Below are 21,689 nucleotides of genomic sequence, written 5' to 3' on the forward strand. Positions count from 1 at the left end.
CTTACTGCATTTGTAGTGATGTCTAGATGATACACTTGGAAGCGTAGGAGGTAAATCCCACTTGATGTAATTTTCCCTATATTTGCACCATTTTCTTGGAATAAATTATGTTTGTTTTAATGCAAATCCATATGAGCTAGAAACTAGCATGACGATGCAAATCAAGGCAAAGAACATATCTCAAAAATATCCATAGAATGAACTGGCCAAAACACCCCAAAAAAGAGTAGTTAGGATCAATCATATAGTCGTCACCTATGATATAAGATTGACGCTCAAGGGGAACATGGTTTTGAAATTTAGCTGAATCAAATTTTGATTACTTATGCAAAAGAACCACATACTTTCCTATTGCAAGAAATAGTAGAAATCAAAAATAAAAATAATGAACAAAAACAAAATTGAAAAGTATGATAGCTCACAATGGTGGAACATTACATCCAAAATGCTCCATTTCTTTTATACTTGGCTCTAGATAGTATGGATCATGTTGCATGTCCTCTAGGACCACTTCGTCACTAATGACCTTGAGAGAGGGTTTCAATATGTGCAAAGCTATAACATTTTTTCATTGGAACTAGTCAAATTTTCTTCATAAATTGTGGCTCATTTTATTTTTAAATTATACTTATATTAATCCATGATACAAATAAATAGATCACAGGGTCATCACACAAACAATAGGACTACCTAAAAATTCTTGTCCAGAAAAAAGAAAAAAAAGAGCATATGATCTTGCATGCCAAGAGAAAGGAACTCAACATCATGAAAAAACACACTAAATTTGACTTTCACAAGCAAATCCAACTCCTTCTTAGAACTCCTTAAAGTCCTCTCAACTAAAATGGGAAGGATCCACCTGAACAATAACTTTACATCTGTGTTTCCAAAAAGAGCCAAAAGACAACTCTACTGAGTATCACAAGGACAAAAAAAACAACCATACTAAGAGCCACAAGGATTTGCATCTATCACAAACCATCCAAGTGCCTCCCAAAACAAAATCAAGCAATGAAAAACAAATACTTCCTGAAACCATGACCAAAACAATTTCATAGCCCAACATTTCAAAAATACATGTTCCATTGTTTCATCCTTGTGACATGGAACACAAGAAATGTCTGTAACACCAATTTTATAAAACCTAGGCTTGATAGCTAAACCTTGTTGGCACAAAATCCAACCCAAATCCTTGTGCTAAACAGAGGAATGTGCTTTCAAAATGTATTGATGATGATGATGATGATGATGATGATAGTGGCTAACGTCCACTGAGACCAAATTTGTCTATCGGACCTATAATTTTCTTAGTTTTTAATTTTCTGGCTCCTCGTCTTTCTTGGCGAGATTGGTGATGTAGCTTTCTTTTTTTTTCTCCATGGTCTTCCAAATTCCTGTATCTTGCATCTCCTTCATCTCTTCTGGTTCTTGGGACATTGGTATCTTAGCTTCACGATCTATTGTGTTCATCCTTTTGAAGATAGTTGGAGAAGAAGTTTGGTCTAGGAGATCTGCTTTGCTGTTAAATGAAGATTTATTTTGTGCGGTATTTGAATCCTCATAACTGTTGATGCTTGAGGGGTTGTCGAGTTCACTTTTTTGTTGTTGGGTGGGGCTTTCTCCCTGCTTGTCTTCAGAGTTGTTTCTTTCTTGCCTGATTTCTTGTGATTCAGAGTTTTCTCTAGAGTATTCTTCTTTGATGACAGTGTAGTGTTCTTTTTGTGCTCCTTCCCACCATGTAGATCTGTGGTGGTTTTTTCTAGCAAAATTTTTCTGGGAGGCTTTTGGGCAATTCTTGGCTAGATGGCCTGTCTCAAAGCAGGGTCGACATCAGAAGAGGACACTTTCATATTCGAGTTTCTGGTTCCACACATAGTCTTTACTTGTTAGGTTTATTTCAGCTGGGAATCCGGCGCTGAAGTCCATTTCCACACAGATGCATGCATAGGTGGTTCCAAAATTGATGCAAATGCTTCAGGTATCTTTTATAACTTCCTCAATTTTTTGATAAGGACCTTGAATGTTGGAATAATATTAGTTTTGTTTTGTTGAATAGTTTTTGTTATTTGACTAATCCTCATTAAGCCATTTGCTTGTAGCATCTGCATTTGTTTTCTTCAACTGATATATTCACATTCCTTGGTTAATAATATATTTATTTCATAGGTGCATATATAGAAATACATATTTGTCATCTATCACAATTTTCACATTGATATTTCTATCACATGCTTTATGTTGCATATCCTCACTGTATGTGCTATCTGGATCGCATCACATGTTTGGAATTACATCAAAAAGACCACATATAATGTTAATCTTTGTAGTATGTGCTATGTAGATTCCTGCATGAGCTGGTTGACAATTTTTTTTTTGTTTTTGTTTTTTTTTTGTTTTTTTGTTTTTTTTTTTGTTTTTTGTTTTTTTTTGTTTTTGTTTTGTTTTGTTTTTATTTTTATTTTTTATTACTAGATACTCATAATCCATAATGGCATTAGCCAAACATGCAGTGCACATGGTGTTGTATGCTTGAAGTTTCTTTTTGGACTTTATTTTGGGTCACCGAACCATCAAACTAAAGAAAAGTTGAAATATGTGTTTTCCATGTTGGACATTCGTACAAAGAAAATAAATGGCCATATCACAAATGTTTCATTGCACACGGGAACTACCTTAGAGTATGTAGTAGACCTTGAAGCTAATGTGTTTATTGAAGAAATTTTCATTTTAATCTAGTTCTTTCTTGTCTTTATTTATTTCTACTAATTAATAGTTTATTATGGCAGACTCAGACATCTGTTAGAACAATTCTTTGTTTGTCAAAGAAAGCTACAGGTATAATATAGCTGCCAGAGATAGTGCCAAAAAAAGAGCTTCCATATTCTGCAACTGTGATTAAAGTTTCATCTTGGGAGTTTCCACCTCATCGATCTATTAATCCTAATGAAGATTTCAGAAGAGTCTGCACGTCCAATGAAAAACCCAAAGAATGAGTCTAGATTATTGAAACAATTGATGATTATTATTTTATAGGGGGTAGTGCAGACAAATCTATGTGGGAGTGCCCATATTCATCACCAAATAAGCCTACATTACCTGTGTCTTTATTAAAGAGGCAGGTATGAAGCTAGACTTGAATAATTTTGGTAGTGTGCTTTCAGCATGTGCTAACTTGGCAGCTATGGAACAGGAAATATAGATCCATCAAGAAATAATAAGAATTGGATTTAAGTCTGATGTTTATGCGGACAATTCTCTTATAGACATGTAGGCAAAACATGGAAGGATATACAAGGCTCTTGTAGACATGTACTTGACAAGATTCTTCATCGAAACATGGTTTCCTAGACAACAATGATAGGATATGTAATGCATGGCTATGAAAAGGAAGCCTTCAAACTTCCAAAAAGATGCAACATTCTGGCATGAAGCCAGATTATATGACCTTTATTTGTGTTCTTTCTGCATGCTTCCATGCAGGCCTAGTGGATGTGGGTTGCCAATAATTTGATCATATGATTCAATGATATCATATTAAACATGCAATGGAACACTATGGTTTCATGGTTGACCTTCTTGGCCAGGATAGCCTCTTGAACGAGGAAATAGGCTTTATTAATAATATGGAAACAAAACCTAATGCCACAGAGTGGGTTTCTTTGCTTGGTGCCTGTCTAGTGCATAAAAATGTCACGCTCGGAGAACAAGTTGATGGACATCTCTTTGAGTTGGACAGTAAAAATCTTGCACCATATGTGATTTTATCAAACATCTATGTTGTAGTTGGAAGGTGGGATTATATTGATAGAGTACGGAAAATTATGAAGGATAGGGAGGTAAAAAATGATATCTGGATGCAGTTGGATTGAGGTCAATAAATAGGTGCATGATTTTCGAGTAGAAGACAGATCACATCCACAAACAAAACCAATTTATGTGGAGTAGAATATATTATCTAGGAAGATGAAAACAACATGATATGTCCCCAGTACAAAATCTATATTGAGTGATGTGGAGGAGGAGCAAAAAGAAAAGGCTCTTTGGTTACCATAGTGAAAAATTGGCAATTTCGTTTGGGCTCATCAACACATCTCTAGGGACTGTGATTCTAGTTACCAAGAACCTTAGAGTCTATGTTTACTTCCACTCTACAACAAATTTCATCTCTAAGATTATTGCACGAGAAATTATTTTAAGAGATATGAACTGTTTCCATCATTTCAAGGATGGCCAATTTTCTTGTGGAAATTATTGGTGACGCCAAGTGAAAAACATGAAATTCAAAAGCATGTATGGTCTAGGGGAAAATGCAGGGTATTCGACATGGTTTTTAATTACCATTGTCTTGTGGTCAGATTAGATCAATGGAATATATTTGAGATCTCTTCTACTATATTTGGATTAAAGTTGATTATTTGCATGGGTCTTGAAGTCCAAATTGGTCTTCTTTTGATATCCATTATGGATTGTTCGAAATGACTTCAAAGTACACAGATTTTGGATTTCTGTATTTTTCATTGTACATTTGATGCTAAAGAAACACCTTTCAAGCTTGCAAATAAGGTAATAATATGTTTTAATGATTCCTAGTAAATAATTCATAATTATATGATGCTAACTATCTCTTTGAATTTTGTTTAATTTCCAAATGTTTAGAAAAATATTGGTGAACAATGGGAGCCTAATGTTAGTTACAAAGAAATATTTTGTGTTATTAAAATTGTTTTCCAAACACAAGCCCTCTGAAATATTAAGACATGTAGCACAATTTCATAGCACTCATTGGTAAATGTGAAGTTCCTGGAGTTATCATGGAGAAATTAGGGGTTAGGGAGAGAGGCAGTAGCTAAGCGCCTAGATAGATTCCTTCAAAAAGAGTTGGGTTCTTAATGGATTATGGAAGATTCAGTTCTTGGGCGGGATTAGGGAGGAGATATGATCTCCTTACAATTTTTTTCCAAGTGGGCATTTGGGACATCAACCCCTCACCCCACCCTTTAATTTTACTTCCTACATTAAGTATGTTCATGGTGATGGAGAATGTACCATGCAAGTCATTACATAAATCTTTATCAAAATTAAAAGTATCACTAAATCCTGGGTAAAGAATACTTTTCATGTTTTTGGTGCTACTCTTCTTTGCATAGAAAATATAATTGATAAATTATATATGGGCTTTCCAAATGTTGATTTTTCAGAAGGCATCAAGGTCACTTTAGCTACATTGGAGAAAGAGAGAGGGCACATTTTGGCATGGTAAGAAGCTAAATGGAGAAAAAACAGTAGATCCATTGGGCTCAAGGATGAAGATGAGAGTGCAAAATTCTTTTAGAGTCATGCAAAATGAAAGAAGGTGAAAAATACTATTTGGAAGATCACTAATGTGCAAAGACTAGAATGTACTATATTTGATGATATCTAGAGAAACAACACCGTGATCAAGGGGAACATGTTCACCCACAATAATATCACCAATAGGTTGAAAACGTTTAACAAGAAGAATCGGGGTTAACACTAAAATAATATTTTACTTCTCCTCAAGCCATTGAGGTATGTATACATGTTTGGATATTTTATTTATTTGAAAAAGTGGATGTAGAAGAGTCATCTTTGTCACCTCTAGTAAATTGGAATCTCTACTACTATCACTCAGGCTCTATTGAGCGATCAAGAAATAGTGCACTGTCTTTTGGAACAACAACCAAAATTGAGACAAATGCTCTGGGTATATTTTATAACTTCAACAAATTTTTGATACTGACCTTGAATGTTGGAGTAATGTTAGTTACATTTTGTTGAATAGTTTGTGCTATTTGACTAATCATCACTATACCATTTGGTTGTAGCATCTGCATTTTTTTTCTTCAATCGATATATTCACATTTCTTAGTTAATAATATATTTATTTCATAGGTGCATATATAAAAATACATATTTGTCATCTGTCACAATTTTCACATTGATATTTCTATCACGTGCTTTATGTTGCATCTCCTCATTGTATTTTCTATCTGGATTGCATCACATGTTTGCATCAAACTATTTTATTATGTCACTAGTGATTAGAGTCTATTTGCACAAAATAATACATATCTCAAGTGAATCGCACTTGGCAAACTCTTGCCCATGTGCATATCAATATAAACTTTGGAACATGTAATGAAGTCCTCATCTTTATAAATATAATGAAAGAGAAACAACGACCAATAGACTCCAAGGTTCCTGATATCTTTTCCTTTTCCATTATGGATAAGGTAAGATAATGTTATTAATGTCTACGAATGACCAAAAAAATTAGGTCAGTGGGACTAAAAAATGTCATCTAGTAGTCACATACTGTGGGAGTGCCAAAGCATCTCCTAGAACCTAAAAGGAGATTTGGGAAAAACACTATAATTAGGACTTAGGGATGAAAACTAACGCAATTGTCGTTGGATTAAATCCATGAAACAATTGTTTTATTCCTAATCCAACAATACCATAGAACCATGACCCTTCACATATTAGTAGTTTCATGGCTGATGGCTTATGGATGCCATATTAAATCAATGAAAAAACTACTTTATTTCTAATCCATCAATACCATAGAGTCATGAAACTTCCCTAATCGATTTCTCTTATGACTTCAAAGATTCAAAAGGACCAATAAATAGACTTTGGAGCATGGAAAAAAATCTTACATGCTTCAACCCATCAACAAAATTGGTCTTTTATTTCATTTTATCAAACTCAAGATCCATTACCTATTAAATATGCAAATCATATGGTTGTCCCTAAATTCCTTTTTCTTTTCTGTTATCTCTCCTATCTTGGCATCCATAATTATAATAGTCTTTACCTTATCATACCCTGTTGATACTAGATAGGACCAGAACTTCCATTTTTGGTCCCGAGCCACCATGTGTAAGGGAATCTTTGAACAAAAGGATCAAGTCTCCTTTCTTTTCCACTTTTCCTAAAGGCTGGATGACCTGCTAGATATCCTTGACGAGGCTTGGAAATTGTTCTTTGTCCTCAACAAAACCCATATTTCCAACCTTTTAGGGTAGTGGTGAACCTTCACACTTGGACTTGGAAACCCTTGCTATCTTCTAATATTGTTTCTTCTGCCATCTCGGATTAAACCTATTATACATTAAAGTTGGCACTAATGTGGATAATACTTTTCCATTTGGATTAATTTGTCCACATAGACATCCTTCTTTGATCATTTGGATAATTTTTTCATATTGTAATTCCTCATTTCTTGTTGAATTCTATTTTGATTGTTATTTTTGCAATGAAATAATTACTATGAATGTGCAGGTGAAGTCAATATTTATTGTACATCACTATTAGTTGATATAATCATGAAGACCTTGTTCATATATGATGACCAACCATCTCAAGCAGTTGTGGAGGATGCCATATCAAAAGCACTAAGAGAACCTGCATTTGTAAAAACATTTGTTGCTCCTCTTGTTCAATCTGCAGAGAAACATGTGAAGGTTGGGTTAAATTTAGTATGTTACAAACTTTTTAGATTCCTTATCATTTTTATTCATGGGAGTCAACAAGTAGCCAACAAGCTCCACATTAGCTTCAATATTATCATGGTTTTCATCGTGAAGTTTGTAAGCTCACATTTTGTGTCCCAAACCAATACCACTATCCTCATGATCACTCAAGTAAACCAACACTCCTCTCCCAGCTAGCTCAATCTTTTTCATAGTTTGTGCGAGTTGGTTTCCACAGTCACACCTAACCGACCCAAAGATATCTCTCGTGAGGAATTCAGAATGAACCCTCACCAATACATCTAGTCCATCACCCATGTTACTCTTAACCATAGCAATATGTTCCATGCCATTCAACTTTGAACGGTAACAATATGCCTAAAATGGTCCCCACATTATAGGAAACCTAGAAATAACATTTTGTTCCACCAACTTTTCACATTTCTTCCTATACCTAACAAGATCTGCAATAGATATAAGTGGTAAATTATGCTCCTTTGCAAATTTTTGCAACCTTGGTAAGCGAGCCATTGAACTATCATCATCAACTATCTCATAATCACTGCAGTAAGATTTAATCCTGCTAATGTTGGAAGATCTGCAGATGCTTCTGTATGACCATATCTCTTTAGGACTCCCCCTTCTCTGTATTTCAGAGGGAAGGTATGACCAAGTCTCCTAAAATCACCAGGTTTAGAATTTGGAGATGTGAGGGCCAATATTTTCTTCGTTCTGTTTGTTGTTGATACATTAGTAGTTGTACCCTCTTTTGCATCCACAGATATTCTAAATGCAATAAGAAGATTCTCTTCATTTTCTTTTTCTGGTACCATAAGTGGCACTTCAATACTTATTAGGAGTTATTCCTTTATGGCAAATTATTTTTGTAGGTGATTCAAGCTAGTTATAGTTTTTACTTTAGTGTCAAGTTCTATATTCTTTACTTCTTTATTATCCCTTTTGTTTGATTCGTTTGTAATAGTCATATCTTTTTATGACATTGCTATACAAATGAGCTGTGATGGAGCTACAAGATGTGTTGGGTTGAAGCTTACTCGGAACTTAATTGTTGCTATGCTTGGATTCATTGCAACACATAGGTGACTTAGTCCCATCTTCCCATCATCTTTCTTTAAACAATCGTCTAACTTGTGATTATTACTAGTTGCCTCCCAAGGATCCATATCAGGCATATCAGGTAAAGTTGTAAGGACACTATTAATTTTTCTCGCCAATAGATATTATGGGTCTTTAACAAAAGAAACAATAGCTAGTGTCTGTTCAAGGTTGCTAGATGGACTCTCTATATGTAACAGAAGAATAACAGGTTCATACATAGGCATAATATGCACATGCTTCCCATGCCTAACATCTAAGTGTTGATGAGCATGCACTGCATCCCCTAATCTTATTTTTAAGATCTTATCTAAGAACTTTTTTCCTTCTGACCTTATTCTCTTCACAAGTGTCATCATATAGAACAATGAAACTCATATCCTTTGTCTTTTCACTCTATACAAGGGTGTTATTTCCCCTAAAAAACTAAAACTATTTCATAGGCTCCTCTTGCTGCAGTCCCCCACTAGATTCATTACCTGAAAGTACTTCAAGAAAGACTTCAAGATTAGAAACACATGGAAAACTCAGGAAAGGCTTATCTTTTAAAATAATTGGCCTATCGAGGTAGATAAGTGTGGGTCTTAAAATTGATTCTAGTTGCATATGTGTTTTAGGCGGATTGCCTAATGGAAGATTCTTGTCCTGAAAGTCCTCATAAAAGTCAGCCTTTATGATAATGGAATTCTCAAAGGGATATACAACATGGAAAATTTCGGAGGCGATGAGTATTGATTCAACAGTGGCATTTTGGGGTTCTCCTCTTGAAATCGATTGCTTCCATACTATCCACATACAGACAACAATTGTTCATGACCTATTCTATGCATATGGAGAGGAGCTTAAATTTGAATGGGAATAGAAGACAATGTCTAGGGTGCATATGTATTAAGGCTTCCTCTACTCTGCTGCATCTTGTTCCAAAGAAAATGTCCTAGGTCATGAACATGATTATAAATACTTCCATATAAAGCTAAAAATTCAATTGGGATGTCCGCTTTACTAGAAATAGGGTCATCTACGCTTTCATTTGGGAATAATAGTAATGCTAGATATAGCTCCCTCTACTTTCGATTCAAAAATTTCAAGAGTGGATTGCAATTATTCAGGTTATAGTCTCTTTGGAAAACTGAAGGAGATTCGCTAGTTGGTTCATAATTCAAATGATCACCCTCATCCACTGTAAATTTTCTTTCAACAAACGTTGAATTTCTATAGTGTTCAAAACATCATTGTAATTTATAAACAACCAACTCAAATTTACAAAGCCCACACCAATATTTGCTAGAAAACACTAAGGAATCCTTCTCAGAATAGTTTTGTCTCCTTCCTTGTAGATTACTAAAGGCTTCATTGGACAATGATGTTGTTGATAATTTCTTCTTCTGAAGTTTTGAGACACACTTGACAAAAGTATTATTTAGACCTTCCTCATTATTTCCACTATGGAGGTTTTTCTTTATCTACATATTTTGCTTTAGCTTAATGACATCAGAGGCATTCTTTACCACAAGAATCTATTGTTCAAGCTTTGAGCCAATACCATTTACAGGATTCACATTAGTTTCCATATTCTATTTCTTGGGAAATCTTGATTTTGGCTGATGTAGATTTGTGCATTTTTCTTTAGTGGGAGTTAATTGTTCTTTTTCTGTCACATGGGTCTTTTCAACCAGAACTGCACCTAAAACTTCTAAATTTTGTTTTTTCTATTTCTACTACTTTTGCTAGGTTTTCTGATACTTGGATCGTTATCTTGTTATGCTTTACAATTTCTCTTCCAATCTCAATATTTGTTTCAAAATACAGAGTCTTTGTTGAATTTTCAAACAAACTTTCACCATATTTAAAAGAGTTCACATATTATGTGGGTAAAGACATTTGAACCATTTTATTATAAAAACCAGAATCCTTGTACGGGCTACAGGAACCTTGGTCACCTAACTTATGACATCCCCGATCCTTATGGCCACTTGCCTGCTTCTTGTATAGCCATGATCATGCTTTTGCATTTGCTTCAATTGTGGCATTTTTGTTGAATTCTTCTAATCTTCGGATCCTTTTTGCATACAAAATACTTGAATTAGTGCACATAGATCTTTGTGGACCCATGCAAACAAAGTCATTAGGAGGTGCACTGTATTTTTTACTATTTATTGATGACTGCACAAAGTTTTCTTGGGTATATTTCTTGAGTAAGAAGAGTCACACATTTGAATACTTTAAGAAGTTTAGAGTAAGAAGAGGAGGTATGTAAAAAGTGGATGTAAGACCAACACCAATTTGAGCTTTGACAGTAGCGAGCTTGACTGCAGAAGAGCTGTGGCATCAAAGATTTGGTCATATCAACTACAATGATTCGCTGTTACTTCAGAAAAAGGAAATGGTAAGAGATTTTCCTATGTTAAAACAAGTGCATAATGATTGTGATGCCTGTACATTAGGAAAGATGCATAGCGAAGAATTCCCTATTCAAGTAGAGAAGAAACAGAGAGAAATACTTGAATTAGTGCACACAGATCTTTGTGGACACATGCAAATAAAGTCATTAAGAGGTGCACTATATTTTTTATTGTTTATTGATGACTGCACAAAATTTTCTTGGGTGTATTTTTTGAGTAAGAAGAGTCACACATTTGAATACTTTCATAGAGCTTCTCCTCTTTGAAGTATCTCAGATTTCAACTCCTCAAGTCGCGTTGGCCATGGAATTTCTAACCAAATTATTAAACGTGCAAAGCTAAAAATGAGCTTCACCAACAAACATCAATCCGTGATGATATTTATAGTAAACAAACAGTCATGTATTAGTTAACACTTCTTGTTTGTGTTGTTCCTATACCACAAGACAACAGTTTTTTTCTTTGAAAGTATATCTATTCTGGAAATTGTTTGAATAGTGACCAAACTAATGATAAGGGTTCTTTTAGAAACACATCCAGCTAGTTTGTTTGGCCAAGGATATATCTCCGTATGAAAGGCGTATAACATACGCATATTTATAATATTTTAAAAAAATATTTTAAAATTTATAATATCACACTCTTCATATTGTCAAGCATTAAAATTGAGAATAGAGCTGTGAAGAAAAAGTGCCACCGAAAGAAACAATCATGGTAGGTTTCTGAGAGCAGCTAGATTGCAATCCTTAAATATTTCAAAAATGAAAAGAATATTATTGAAATTAAACGATTAACTTAACTCATAATCATTACATTTTCAAAATATTTTAAAATCTATAATAGGACTGGCTCGCTATCATCAGGACTTAAAATTGCGAAAAGAGGTGTAAAGAAAAAGCACAGAAAAATTCACAAAACAACCATGGTAGGAAGATCCACTGGAAATAGAATGATCACATAACCCGATTGAAGTATTCACAGAATTCACGTAGTCTTGAAAATCTCCAAAATATAAGTTATTCTCGAGAGAAAGTCTTCATAGTCCACCAAGTTCCAAAGGAAGGGTACAAATGGAAGCATCTCTAACGCAAAGATTCATTAAAAAGAGAACGATCACGTCTCTTCATAAAAATTCTTTGGATATAGATATGTAAATACATCTATTTATAAAGAATGGTAGACACATGAACTAAGCCCAAGTTATAAGGAAAGAACAAGCTAATACTATCAAATTTCACTAAAGGTGTAACGATACATTCAAGGAATTCAACATGTCTATGATGTTATTTCAAAAACGTTGTAGCAAATGAAAGATAACAGTCTAAAGAGTGGAGGATGGAGGGGAGGAAATATGTCTATTGTTGAAATAGTCTCACACTTGTGTGGATGCCTGTATGACACTCAAACCACCTTGCTAAATCATTTTTTTCTAATCATATCACTATGTCAAAATCTTATATACATAGTATATCCAAGCTATAACATGCAAGTTAATGAGCAGAAACCCACCTTGCTAAATCATTTTTTCTAATCATATCACTTGTTCAAAATCTTATATACATATTATATCCAAGCTATAACATGCAAGCTAATGAGGAGAAACATTATCATAGGTCGTGTGGGTACTAACCCACAAAAAATGTAATTGCACAGGAAATGACTAAAGTGAGTGTGTGTTGATTATGGGATTAAACCACCCTAGGTCCATCTTACTCTGGATCTATCATGCGCTGAGAAGGATCAAATCCATCCAAGTGAAAACCTTATTTTTAAAGTGTAGAATTTGAGGAAAGATTTGCACATCAAGGAATTCGATCCCTCTCGACACATGATAGATCCGGAGTTAGATAGATCTAGGTTGGTTCCAACTGAGGCAAGCAATGTCATATTTTTAGATTATGATTGTTATGTATATGTTTGATATAAACTTCATACCTTGAAATTTACATTATGCTTTCTTCGCTTGACATGACCATATAATTTTGTTCTTTCATTTAGTCTATGTTGTTGGCTTTGAATGGTTTGTACATCTATGTTTGGATGTTTTGAGTGGTTTGTGTGTGTCTCTGTTTGGATGCTTTTAGTGGTTTGTGTGTTTATGTGTTTGGATTTCGATATTAATGTTTGTGAATGTTACCATTTTGATGTTATATTTCTATATGTGTATGTAATTGTATATTAGCAATTAGTTGTTGATGAAGAAGAAATAAAATATTGTCAATAGCTTGTAGGAGGATTGATATTTCACATCCATTTCATTTAATTTTAGGTATCAAAGTTTTTGACAACTAATTAATTCTTAATAGTGTCGGCGAGGTATTAGTAAATATATCTTGAAGAGTAGTTTTAATTTTAAATTTGTTGATCTACCTCAATTTGTTGAGATGGTAGATAATATTAATAACTTTAATTATGAAAAATGATGAAATAAAACTTTTGAATTCAAATTGACAATGCCATAGTGTTTAATAGCAAAAAGTGTGAATAATAATAATGTAGTCAATTACAAATATTCTTCATTGTGATCAATCTCAACTATTTTTATTGTCACCCCGTTTGTAACGTCCTGAGCTTCTACCCGAACGTGCGACGTGTTTGGGCGACGGGCGAGCTGGGCGCGCGCGCGGGTAGGAGGCGAGTTGGGCCGCACAACGGTTGTGCGACGGAGGCGCGACACGGAGGTGCGACGAAAGACATGCGACATAATAAAAGTGCGATGGTATTTATACACCGGTTGGAGCGTTGGGCATTTACTTGGAGGCCGACTCATGATGGAGGGCGGGCCGACTCAAAGTATGGGCGCTTGGCGTTGGAGAAGGGTGTGCGCACGAACATTAGGTGGTCGGCTGGGCAAGCCCCACCCCCACTTACGATGACTATATATAAGGGATGCGTTGGAGCGTTTCAAAGACATTCAATCAACCATTGGATCAACACTTCGCACAAGAGTTGTAGTGCGCAAGGAACAAGAGGTGAAGGCGCATAGCTCATGCGCTCTTCTTGGTTTAGTCGCACGGTTTGGGAATGCACTTGGAGTTGGGTGAAGGCATTGGGCAAGGTGTGCCCGTTGGTCGGTTGAGGCATGCACGGTGAACGTGTAGCGCCCGTTTATGCTAAGTCTTGGCATGGGTGTCTTGGTGGCTCGGGTGAGCGCTCGCCCATCGTGCAAGTGTGCACAAAGGTGAACAAAGGTTGGCAACCGAGTTTGCCTGGATTGTAAAATTGGCTAAGTATGGAACTTGGTACTTCCAAGTATACTTGTAAAAGCTTGTAATATTGAAGATTGATTAGTACATATATTTCAGGCAGACTCATTGTTCAGGGAGTTGCCCCTCCCTTTATAATATGCAATTGTGTTCTTGTTTATAATTGCTGTTGATAATGAATGTGTATAGGTGTTCATTGATATAAAGGATAACATAATAATACTTGGTTGCGAAACACAAACTAAGTAGGGAAAAGTGAATTAGGCGTAGTCCACGAACATAAGTATTGGTGAAAAGAAAGTGTTTGGTGGTGCCGCACCTTGCTAAGAGCGGTTGAAAGACTACCTCCAGCTTGGGGGCATGACAGGTGGTATCAGAGCTAGTCTGAAGACTTGGAGAAGTCTTGCAGGAAGCCGGAGAAGCAAGTGTGCATACACTTGGAAGTTGAAGACAGTGGAACAGGTACTTGCAGGTGAAGGAAGCTATTTCACACAAGTGGAACAAGGGCTGGTTTAGGTTGCAGGCATCTTGGTGAAGTTGTTGGATGGTCGAAACTAGATTGCAAAGAAGAAGAAAGCTGTTAGCAATGGCAGCTGAATCTCAGGCTGGGTCTAGTCATGGTGTGCAGGATGCTACTATCACACTTATGGAAAAGGTGTTGTTGAGGATGGAGGTTATGGAGACTTCCTGGGATAAGAAGATGGACTTGTTCGCTAAGGAGCAAGAGGCCAATTCGAAGATGAAGGAAGAGCTCGATGAACTCCGGACACAACATGAGTACACTGATCTTATGTGTACACAACTTGAAGTAAGGGTCAAGGAGGTTGAAGAAGCAAGGGATCAAGGTCTTGCAGAGATCGTGGACTTGAAGAAATCTCTTGACGAAGCTAGAGATGGGATTGCGGTGTTGAAGAAGGCCTTGAGGCATAACTCAGGTGGAGGAGTGCCTCATGTGAAAGTCAAGGAACCAGAATCTTATGATGGTACAAGGAGTGCAAAGACTCCTGGCAACTTTTTATGGGACATGGAGCAATACTTGGAACGATTGGGTCTATCTGATGATGAGATGAAGGTCAAGGTAGCTGCTTAGTTCTTAATAAAGGATGCTAAGATGTGGTGGTGAAGACGGATGGATCAGATTGCCAATGGCAGTGCTGGTGACATTACTTCGTGGGATGACATGAAGAAAGCTTTGCAGACCCATTTCAGTCCGCAGCATGAAACATGGGAAGCAAGGATGAAGATTAAATTCATAAAGCAGACCGGGAACCTACAGACATATTAGCAGGAGTTTGCAAGTGCGGTTCTGGAACTTCCTGACATGGCGGAGAGGGACAAGGTGTTCAATTTCATTATTGGATTGAAGCCTTGGGCACACAATGAAGTGAAGAGGCAGAGGATTAGGACACTTGAGGAAGCTTTTGCTGCTGTTGACAGGTTGGTGGAGCATTATGATGAGACTTCTGATGATAGGAAGAAGAAGTCCGATAAGCCGAAAGAGAAGAAGAAGGATGATGCTTCAAAATCGGATGATAATTCGAAGACGAAGAAAGCCTTGAAGTGTTGGATATGTGCTGGACCACATACGGTGAAGAATTGTCCTTCTAGACCGAAAGTGGCTGCGATTGCACAATCTGATGCGAAGAATGAAGGAGCTTCTGTGGGGATGATGCAGATACTTGGTGCTTCTGCTACTATAGAGGTGGTCTCTCGAAGGGATCCTGAGAGGAACAAGTTGGAGTATGTTCGGATGAAGGTTGGAGGTGCTGATATACTCACTATGGTGGATAGTGGGGCTTCTCACAACTTCATGGGTGAAGACATTGCGAGAAGAATTGGGCTAAAATTTGTATCGGCAAAGGCATAGATGAAGACAGTCAATTCTCCTCCTATTGAAGTTCTTGGTATAGCTGAAATGGTGGAAACAACACTTGGTGAATGGACGGGGAAGGTCGACTTCACTATAGTGCGGATTGATGACTATGAGGCTATGCTGGGGATGGAATTCATGAAACAGTTTGATGCTATGATTGTTCCACATTTGAGGAAGCTCTACATTTACGATGGAAGGGGAGATGTACCCATTGGTGTGCCAACCATTGGAGTGACAAGGCCTGATTGTAAGTTGGGGGTGATGCAAATGGAGGATGAGAAGCGAATGGGAGACATGAGTAAGCGGTTCTCTACTGTTGAGACAAAGCTTACCGAGCAGTCATTGGTCATCAGGACACTTTCCGATAGCATCTTAGATTTGTCAAGAAGGCTAGAAGTAGTTGAGGATGATGATGATGAGGATGAGGTATATGTGAGGCCGAATGTTTGGGAGGAGGATTGGGTCACTTATCTACAGAGGATGGAGATTGAGGATCCTGACAGATGGATTGAGTTGATTAGTGAGGGAGAGCCTTCAGGTTCTACTCCCTCCACATCTTCTTAGATGGACAAGAATATGGGGCTCATTGTTAGCTGCTCATGGCAGTGAGTCCTTAGAATAGGTTGAGCAGGTATGACAGATGGTGCAGGGATGGATTGGCATCAAGCATCATGACATGTTGCAGATGAGATGAGGACTACTTCATGGACCTGAGCATGGTTTACACCTGTCTGGAGATAGATTCTTGATCGAGTTGATGATGTGACGGGATGTTTTGAGAAACGACTGATGGTGATATGAGGATGTGCATTCTTGTGGTTTGGGCGTATGGTTGGATTAGCTACCCAACTAGTTTGAATCATGAGGGGATCCAGTGTACAGATTGATGTTACTGTTGGGATGAGATGTTGGCACATGGTAGAAATGTGTTAGCACTTGTTGGAGTATCATGGCAGAGGTTCACATGATGACACATGATGAGGTCGACACGAAGGATTGCAGTAGGCATGTAGCTTGAGATGGAGGGACCAACCTTCCACGATGGAGAGCAGCATGTGGAGATTGTGACAGAGGGGTCAATGATCATGGATTGAGATGATATCTGATGTATGACATACCGACAAGGTGTATACCTTGGTATGGTTATCTTGGTGACAGATGGTTGCCGAGGTGAGACATGATGGAGATGGAGTTCTACATATGTTGCAGGGATGTTTGCAGTGTGTGGAGGAGTTGAACATCATGGATATTGATGATCTCGGTAGATGGCTACCAGGATGATATGTTGTCGAGGATGACAACGATTTCAGGTGGAGGAGGATGTAACGTCCTGAGCTTCTACCCGAACTGCGACGCGTTTGGGCAACGGGCGAGTTGGGCGCCCGCGCGGGCAGGAGGCGAGTTGGGCCGCATGACGGTTGTGCGATGGAGGAGCGACACGGAGGTGAAACGATACTTGCGACGAAAGACATGCGACATAATAAAAGTGCGATGGTATTTATACACCGGTTGGAGCATTGGGCGTTTACTTGGAGGCTGACTCATGATGGAGGGTGGAAAGACTTAAAGTATGGGCGCTTGGCGTTGGAGAAGGGTGTGTGCACGAACATTAGGTGGTCGGCTGGGCAAGCCCCACCCCCACTTACGATGACTATATATAAGGGATGCGTTGGAGCGTTTCAAAGGCATTCAATCAACCATTGGATCAACACTTCGCACAAGAGTTGTAGTGCGCAGATTCTAGTGCGCAAGGAACAAGAGGTGAAGGCGCATAGCTCGTGCGCTCTTCTTGGTTTAGCCGCACGGTTTGGGAATGCACTTGGAGTTGGGTGAAGGCGTTGGGCAAGGTGTGCCCGTTGGTCGGTTGAGGCGTGCACGGTGAACGTGTAGCACCTGTTTGTGCTAAGCCTTGGCGTGGGTGTCTTGGTGGCTCGGGTGAGCGCCCGCCCATCGTGCAAGTGTGCACAAAGGTGAACGAAGGTTGGCAACTGAGTTTGCCTAGATTGTAAAATTGGCTAAGTATGGAACTTGGTACTCCCAAGTATACTTGTAAAAGCTTGTAATATTGAAGATTGATTAATACATATATTTCGGGCATACTCATTGTTCAGGGAGTTGCCCCTCCCTTTATACTGTGCAATTGTGTTCTCGTTTATAATTGCTGTTGATAATGAATGTGTATGGGTGTTCATTGGTATAAAGGATAACATAATAATACTTGGTTGTGAAACACAAACTAAGTAGGGAAAAGTGAATTAGGCGTAGTCCACGAACATAAGTATTGGTGAAAAGAAAGTGTTTGGTGGTGCCACACCTCGCTAAGAGCGGTTGAAAGACTACCGCCGGCTTGGGGGCATGACACCGTTAGTTTAGCTATATTTTCATATCGATTATATGAAAAGTGCACTTGAAATCATAAACTGTTCAAATATTTAACTCAAGATATTGTAGTAAACATCTTACCTTTTCTATAGGTTGAATTACTATAACACAAAAACCAATGCACGTTGTAAATATTTTTTTTGTGCTCACACTAAAACAAATCAAACTGATAATCCAGTCACTTTAAAATTAATGTACCATCATACATCGAGTTACATCAAATCTTAAATCAACATCTACACTTAAATCAATGCATCTAATGCAAGCAATCAAATATGATTAGAAAAAAAATATCACATTGAAATCAATGCATCTAATGCAAGAAATGAAATAAGATTATAAATGAACATCTACACGGAAATCAATGCATTTAGTGCAAGCAATCAAATATAATAAAAAAACAACATTAACACTGAAATCAATACATTTAGTGAAAGTAATCAAATAGGATTATAAATCAAAAGCTACAGGGAAATCAATGCATCTAGTAGAAGCAATCAATTATAATTAAAAAATAAAATCTACACTAAAATCAATACACCTAGTGCAAGTAATCAAATATAATTAGAAATCAACATTTCCACTAAAATCAATGCATCTACTGCAATCAATCAAATAGAATTAGAAAACATTTACACTAAAATCAATGCATCTACTGCAAGCAATCAAATAGGATTAGAAATCACATTTACACTGCAATCAATTCATCTATTGCAAGCAATCAAATATCGTTAGAAATCAACAACTACATTGAAATCAATGCATCTAGTGCAAACAATCAAATAGGATTATAAATCACTATCTACAATGAAATCAATGTGTCTAGTGAAAACAATCAAATAGGATTACAAATAACCATCTACTGAAATCAATGCCTCTAGTAAAGGAAAACAAATAGAATTAGAAAACATCTAAACTGAAATCAATGCATCTAGTGCAAACAACCAAATAGGATTAGAATCAACATCTACACTGAAATCAATGCATCTAGTTCAAACAAACAAATAGTATCAGAAATCACCATGTATGTTAAAATCAATGCATCTAGTGTAAGAAATATTCTTCCCTCTCTCCCCCACCCCCCATCGATATCTATATATCCCTCCACCTCTCCTTTATCTCTCTATCTCACCCCAAAACACACATACACACTCTCCATCTCTCCTTAATCTCTCTATCTCACCCCCAAACACACACACACACTCTCCATCTCTCCTTTATATCTCTATCTCACCCCCAAACACACACACATGCTCTCCATATCTCCCTTGTCACTCCCTCTATCTCTTCACTTCTCTCTCTCTCTCTCTCTCTCTCTCTCTCTATTTCTTCTTCCCTCCATCTCTCCCCTTCGAACTCCATCTCTTTGTCCCTCCCTCTCTCCTCCTCTCTCTCATCCATCCTCTCTATCCCTTTCTTCCCCCCATCACTATATCTCTCTCTTTTGCCTCAACCTTGACACTTTCTCCCTCCTTCTTCCTTCGCTCTCTCCTCCTCTTTCCCCCTCCATCTTTTCATCTTCCTCTCTCTCTCCCTTAGCCTTCTCTCACTCCTCTCCTTCTCTCTCTCTTCATTCCTCCTCTCCCTTCTAATCTAGTTTATCTCCTTTAGTGCAAGCAATCAAATAAGATTAGAAATCACCATCTATAATGAAATCAATGCAGCTAGTGAAATAAATATTTTTCCTTCTCTCCTCCCTCCATCTATATCTATATCTCCCTCCATATCTGCTTCTTTGTCTCTCTATCTCACTCCCCAAAACATGCATGCTCTCTCTCTCCATATTTATCTATCTCTCCCTCTCTCTATCTCTCTCTTCTTCCTAATATTCACCTTCCATCTATATCTCTATCTCCTTATATCTCTCTTTTGTCTTTCAATATCACCCCCAACACATACACACTCTTTCTTCATATCTATCTATCTCTCCCTCCCCCTTCCTCTCCCTCACTCTCTGTCTTTCCCTTCTCTCCCTCTCTCCCCCTTATATCTCTCTTCCCTCCTTCTCTCCTCTTTCCCTCTCTCTCCATCTCCCTTATCACTCCCTCTCACTCTCTCTACCTTTCTCTCTATGTTTATTTCTTCTTAGCTTCCTCTCTCTCTCCCTTCCTCTCTCCTCTCTCTCACATCCTCTCTCTTCTTTCCTCTCTCTCCCTTTCTCTCCCACCTCCCTCTCTCTCTCTCTCTCTCTCTCTCTCTCTCTCTTCCTTCAACTCTGTTACTCTCTCTGTATCTCTCCTTCTCTCCCCCCTTCTCTCCATATCTCCTTATTTGTCTATATATCTCACCCCCAAGCATAAACATTTTCTCTCCGTCTCTTCCTTGTCACTCTCTCTCTCTCTCCACTTTTCTGTCTCTATGTCTTTTTTCTTCCCTCCCTTTCTCTCCTTCTAACTTCGTCTCTCTATCCCTCCCTTTCTCCTCGTTTTTCTCACTCCCTCTATCTCTCCACCTCTATCACTCTATGTCTTTGTTTTTCCTTCTCATACATATCTATAGTTAACATATATCATTATAACATAAAAAATTGATATTATATTAAATATAATATTTTATTAATTAAAAGTTATTAAGTTAAATAATATTAATATTATAATATATTAATATGAATATGAATATTAATCTTTCAATATTAATATTAGATTTAATGATATTTTTTTACATGCATGGTAACCAAAATTTATAATAAAACTACATCAAATGTGTATTTTGGAATATTACAACTTTGATTTGGAAATGTTTATGTGTATAGAGATTTTAATATATCCATAGAATATGGTTTTCATTTTAAAGACTCATTTTACAAATAATTAATTAAAAGAAATATTAAAAGATTGTAGAGCAATATTTTGGATTCTTTGTGTTGAATTAACCTTTTTACTTTGATTTAAGAGATCATTGTGGCTTTAGTAAAGAGTAAACATATTTAAATTTTTACCTAATTTGGAATTTTAATGCGGTAATTTTTTTTTGAAAGTAAATTTATGATCCATTCAAATTCAAAGTGTATGATAAAAGAACTATTAAATGCGTGAGATAGTTGTATTGTAATTTTTTATTTAAACGCATGAGATAATTATATTGTAGTTTTTTTTTTTTTATCTATATGGTTATTTTCATTTTTTTCGGGCCAACATTAATTTTTTATTTATTTATGTGAGAGACAAGAATATTTCTAATTTTTTATACATCGATGTCATATTAGCTAAAATTT

At 36.9% G+C, this 21,689-nt stretch overlaps 1 pseudogene; it reads right to left on the minus strand.

The window, feature by feature from the left end:
• Positions 1–7,499: 7,499 nt before the first annotated feature.
• Positions 7,500–17,572, minus strand: LOC149179308 (bifunctional riboflavin biosynthesis protein RIBA 1, chloroplastic pseudogene; annotated as a pseudogene).
• Between the last annotated feature and the right edge of the window lie 4,117 nt (positions 17,573–21,689).

Source organism: Pinus tabuliformis, chromosome 4_1 (genome assembly GCF_031772625.1).
Source record: "Pinus tabuliformis cultivar Carrire ecotype Pingquan chromosome 4_1, CPIR1, whole genome shotgun sequence".
In the NCBI taxonomy this organism is placed as follows: Eukaryota; Viridiplantae; Streptophyta; class Pinopsida; order Pinales; family Pinaceae; genus Pinus; species Pinus tabuliformis.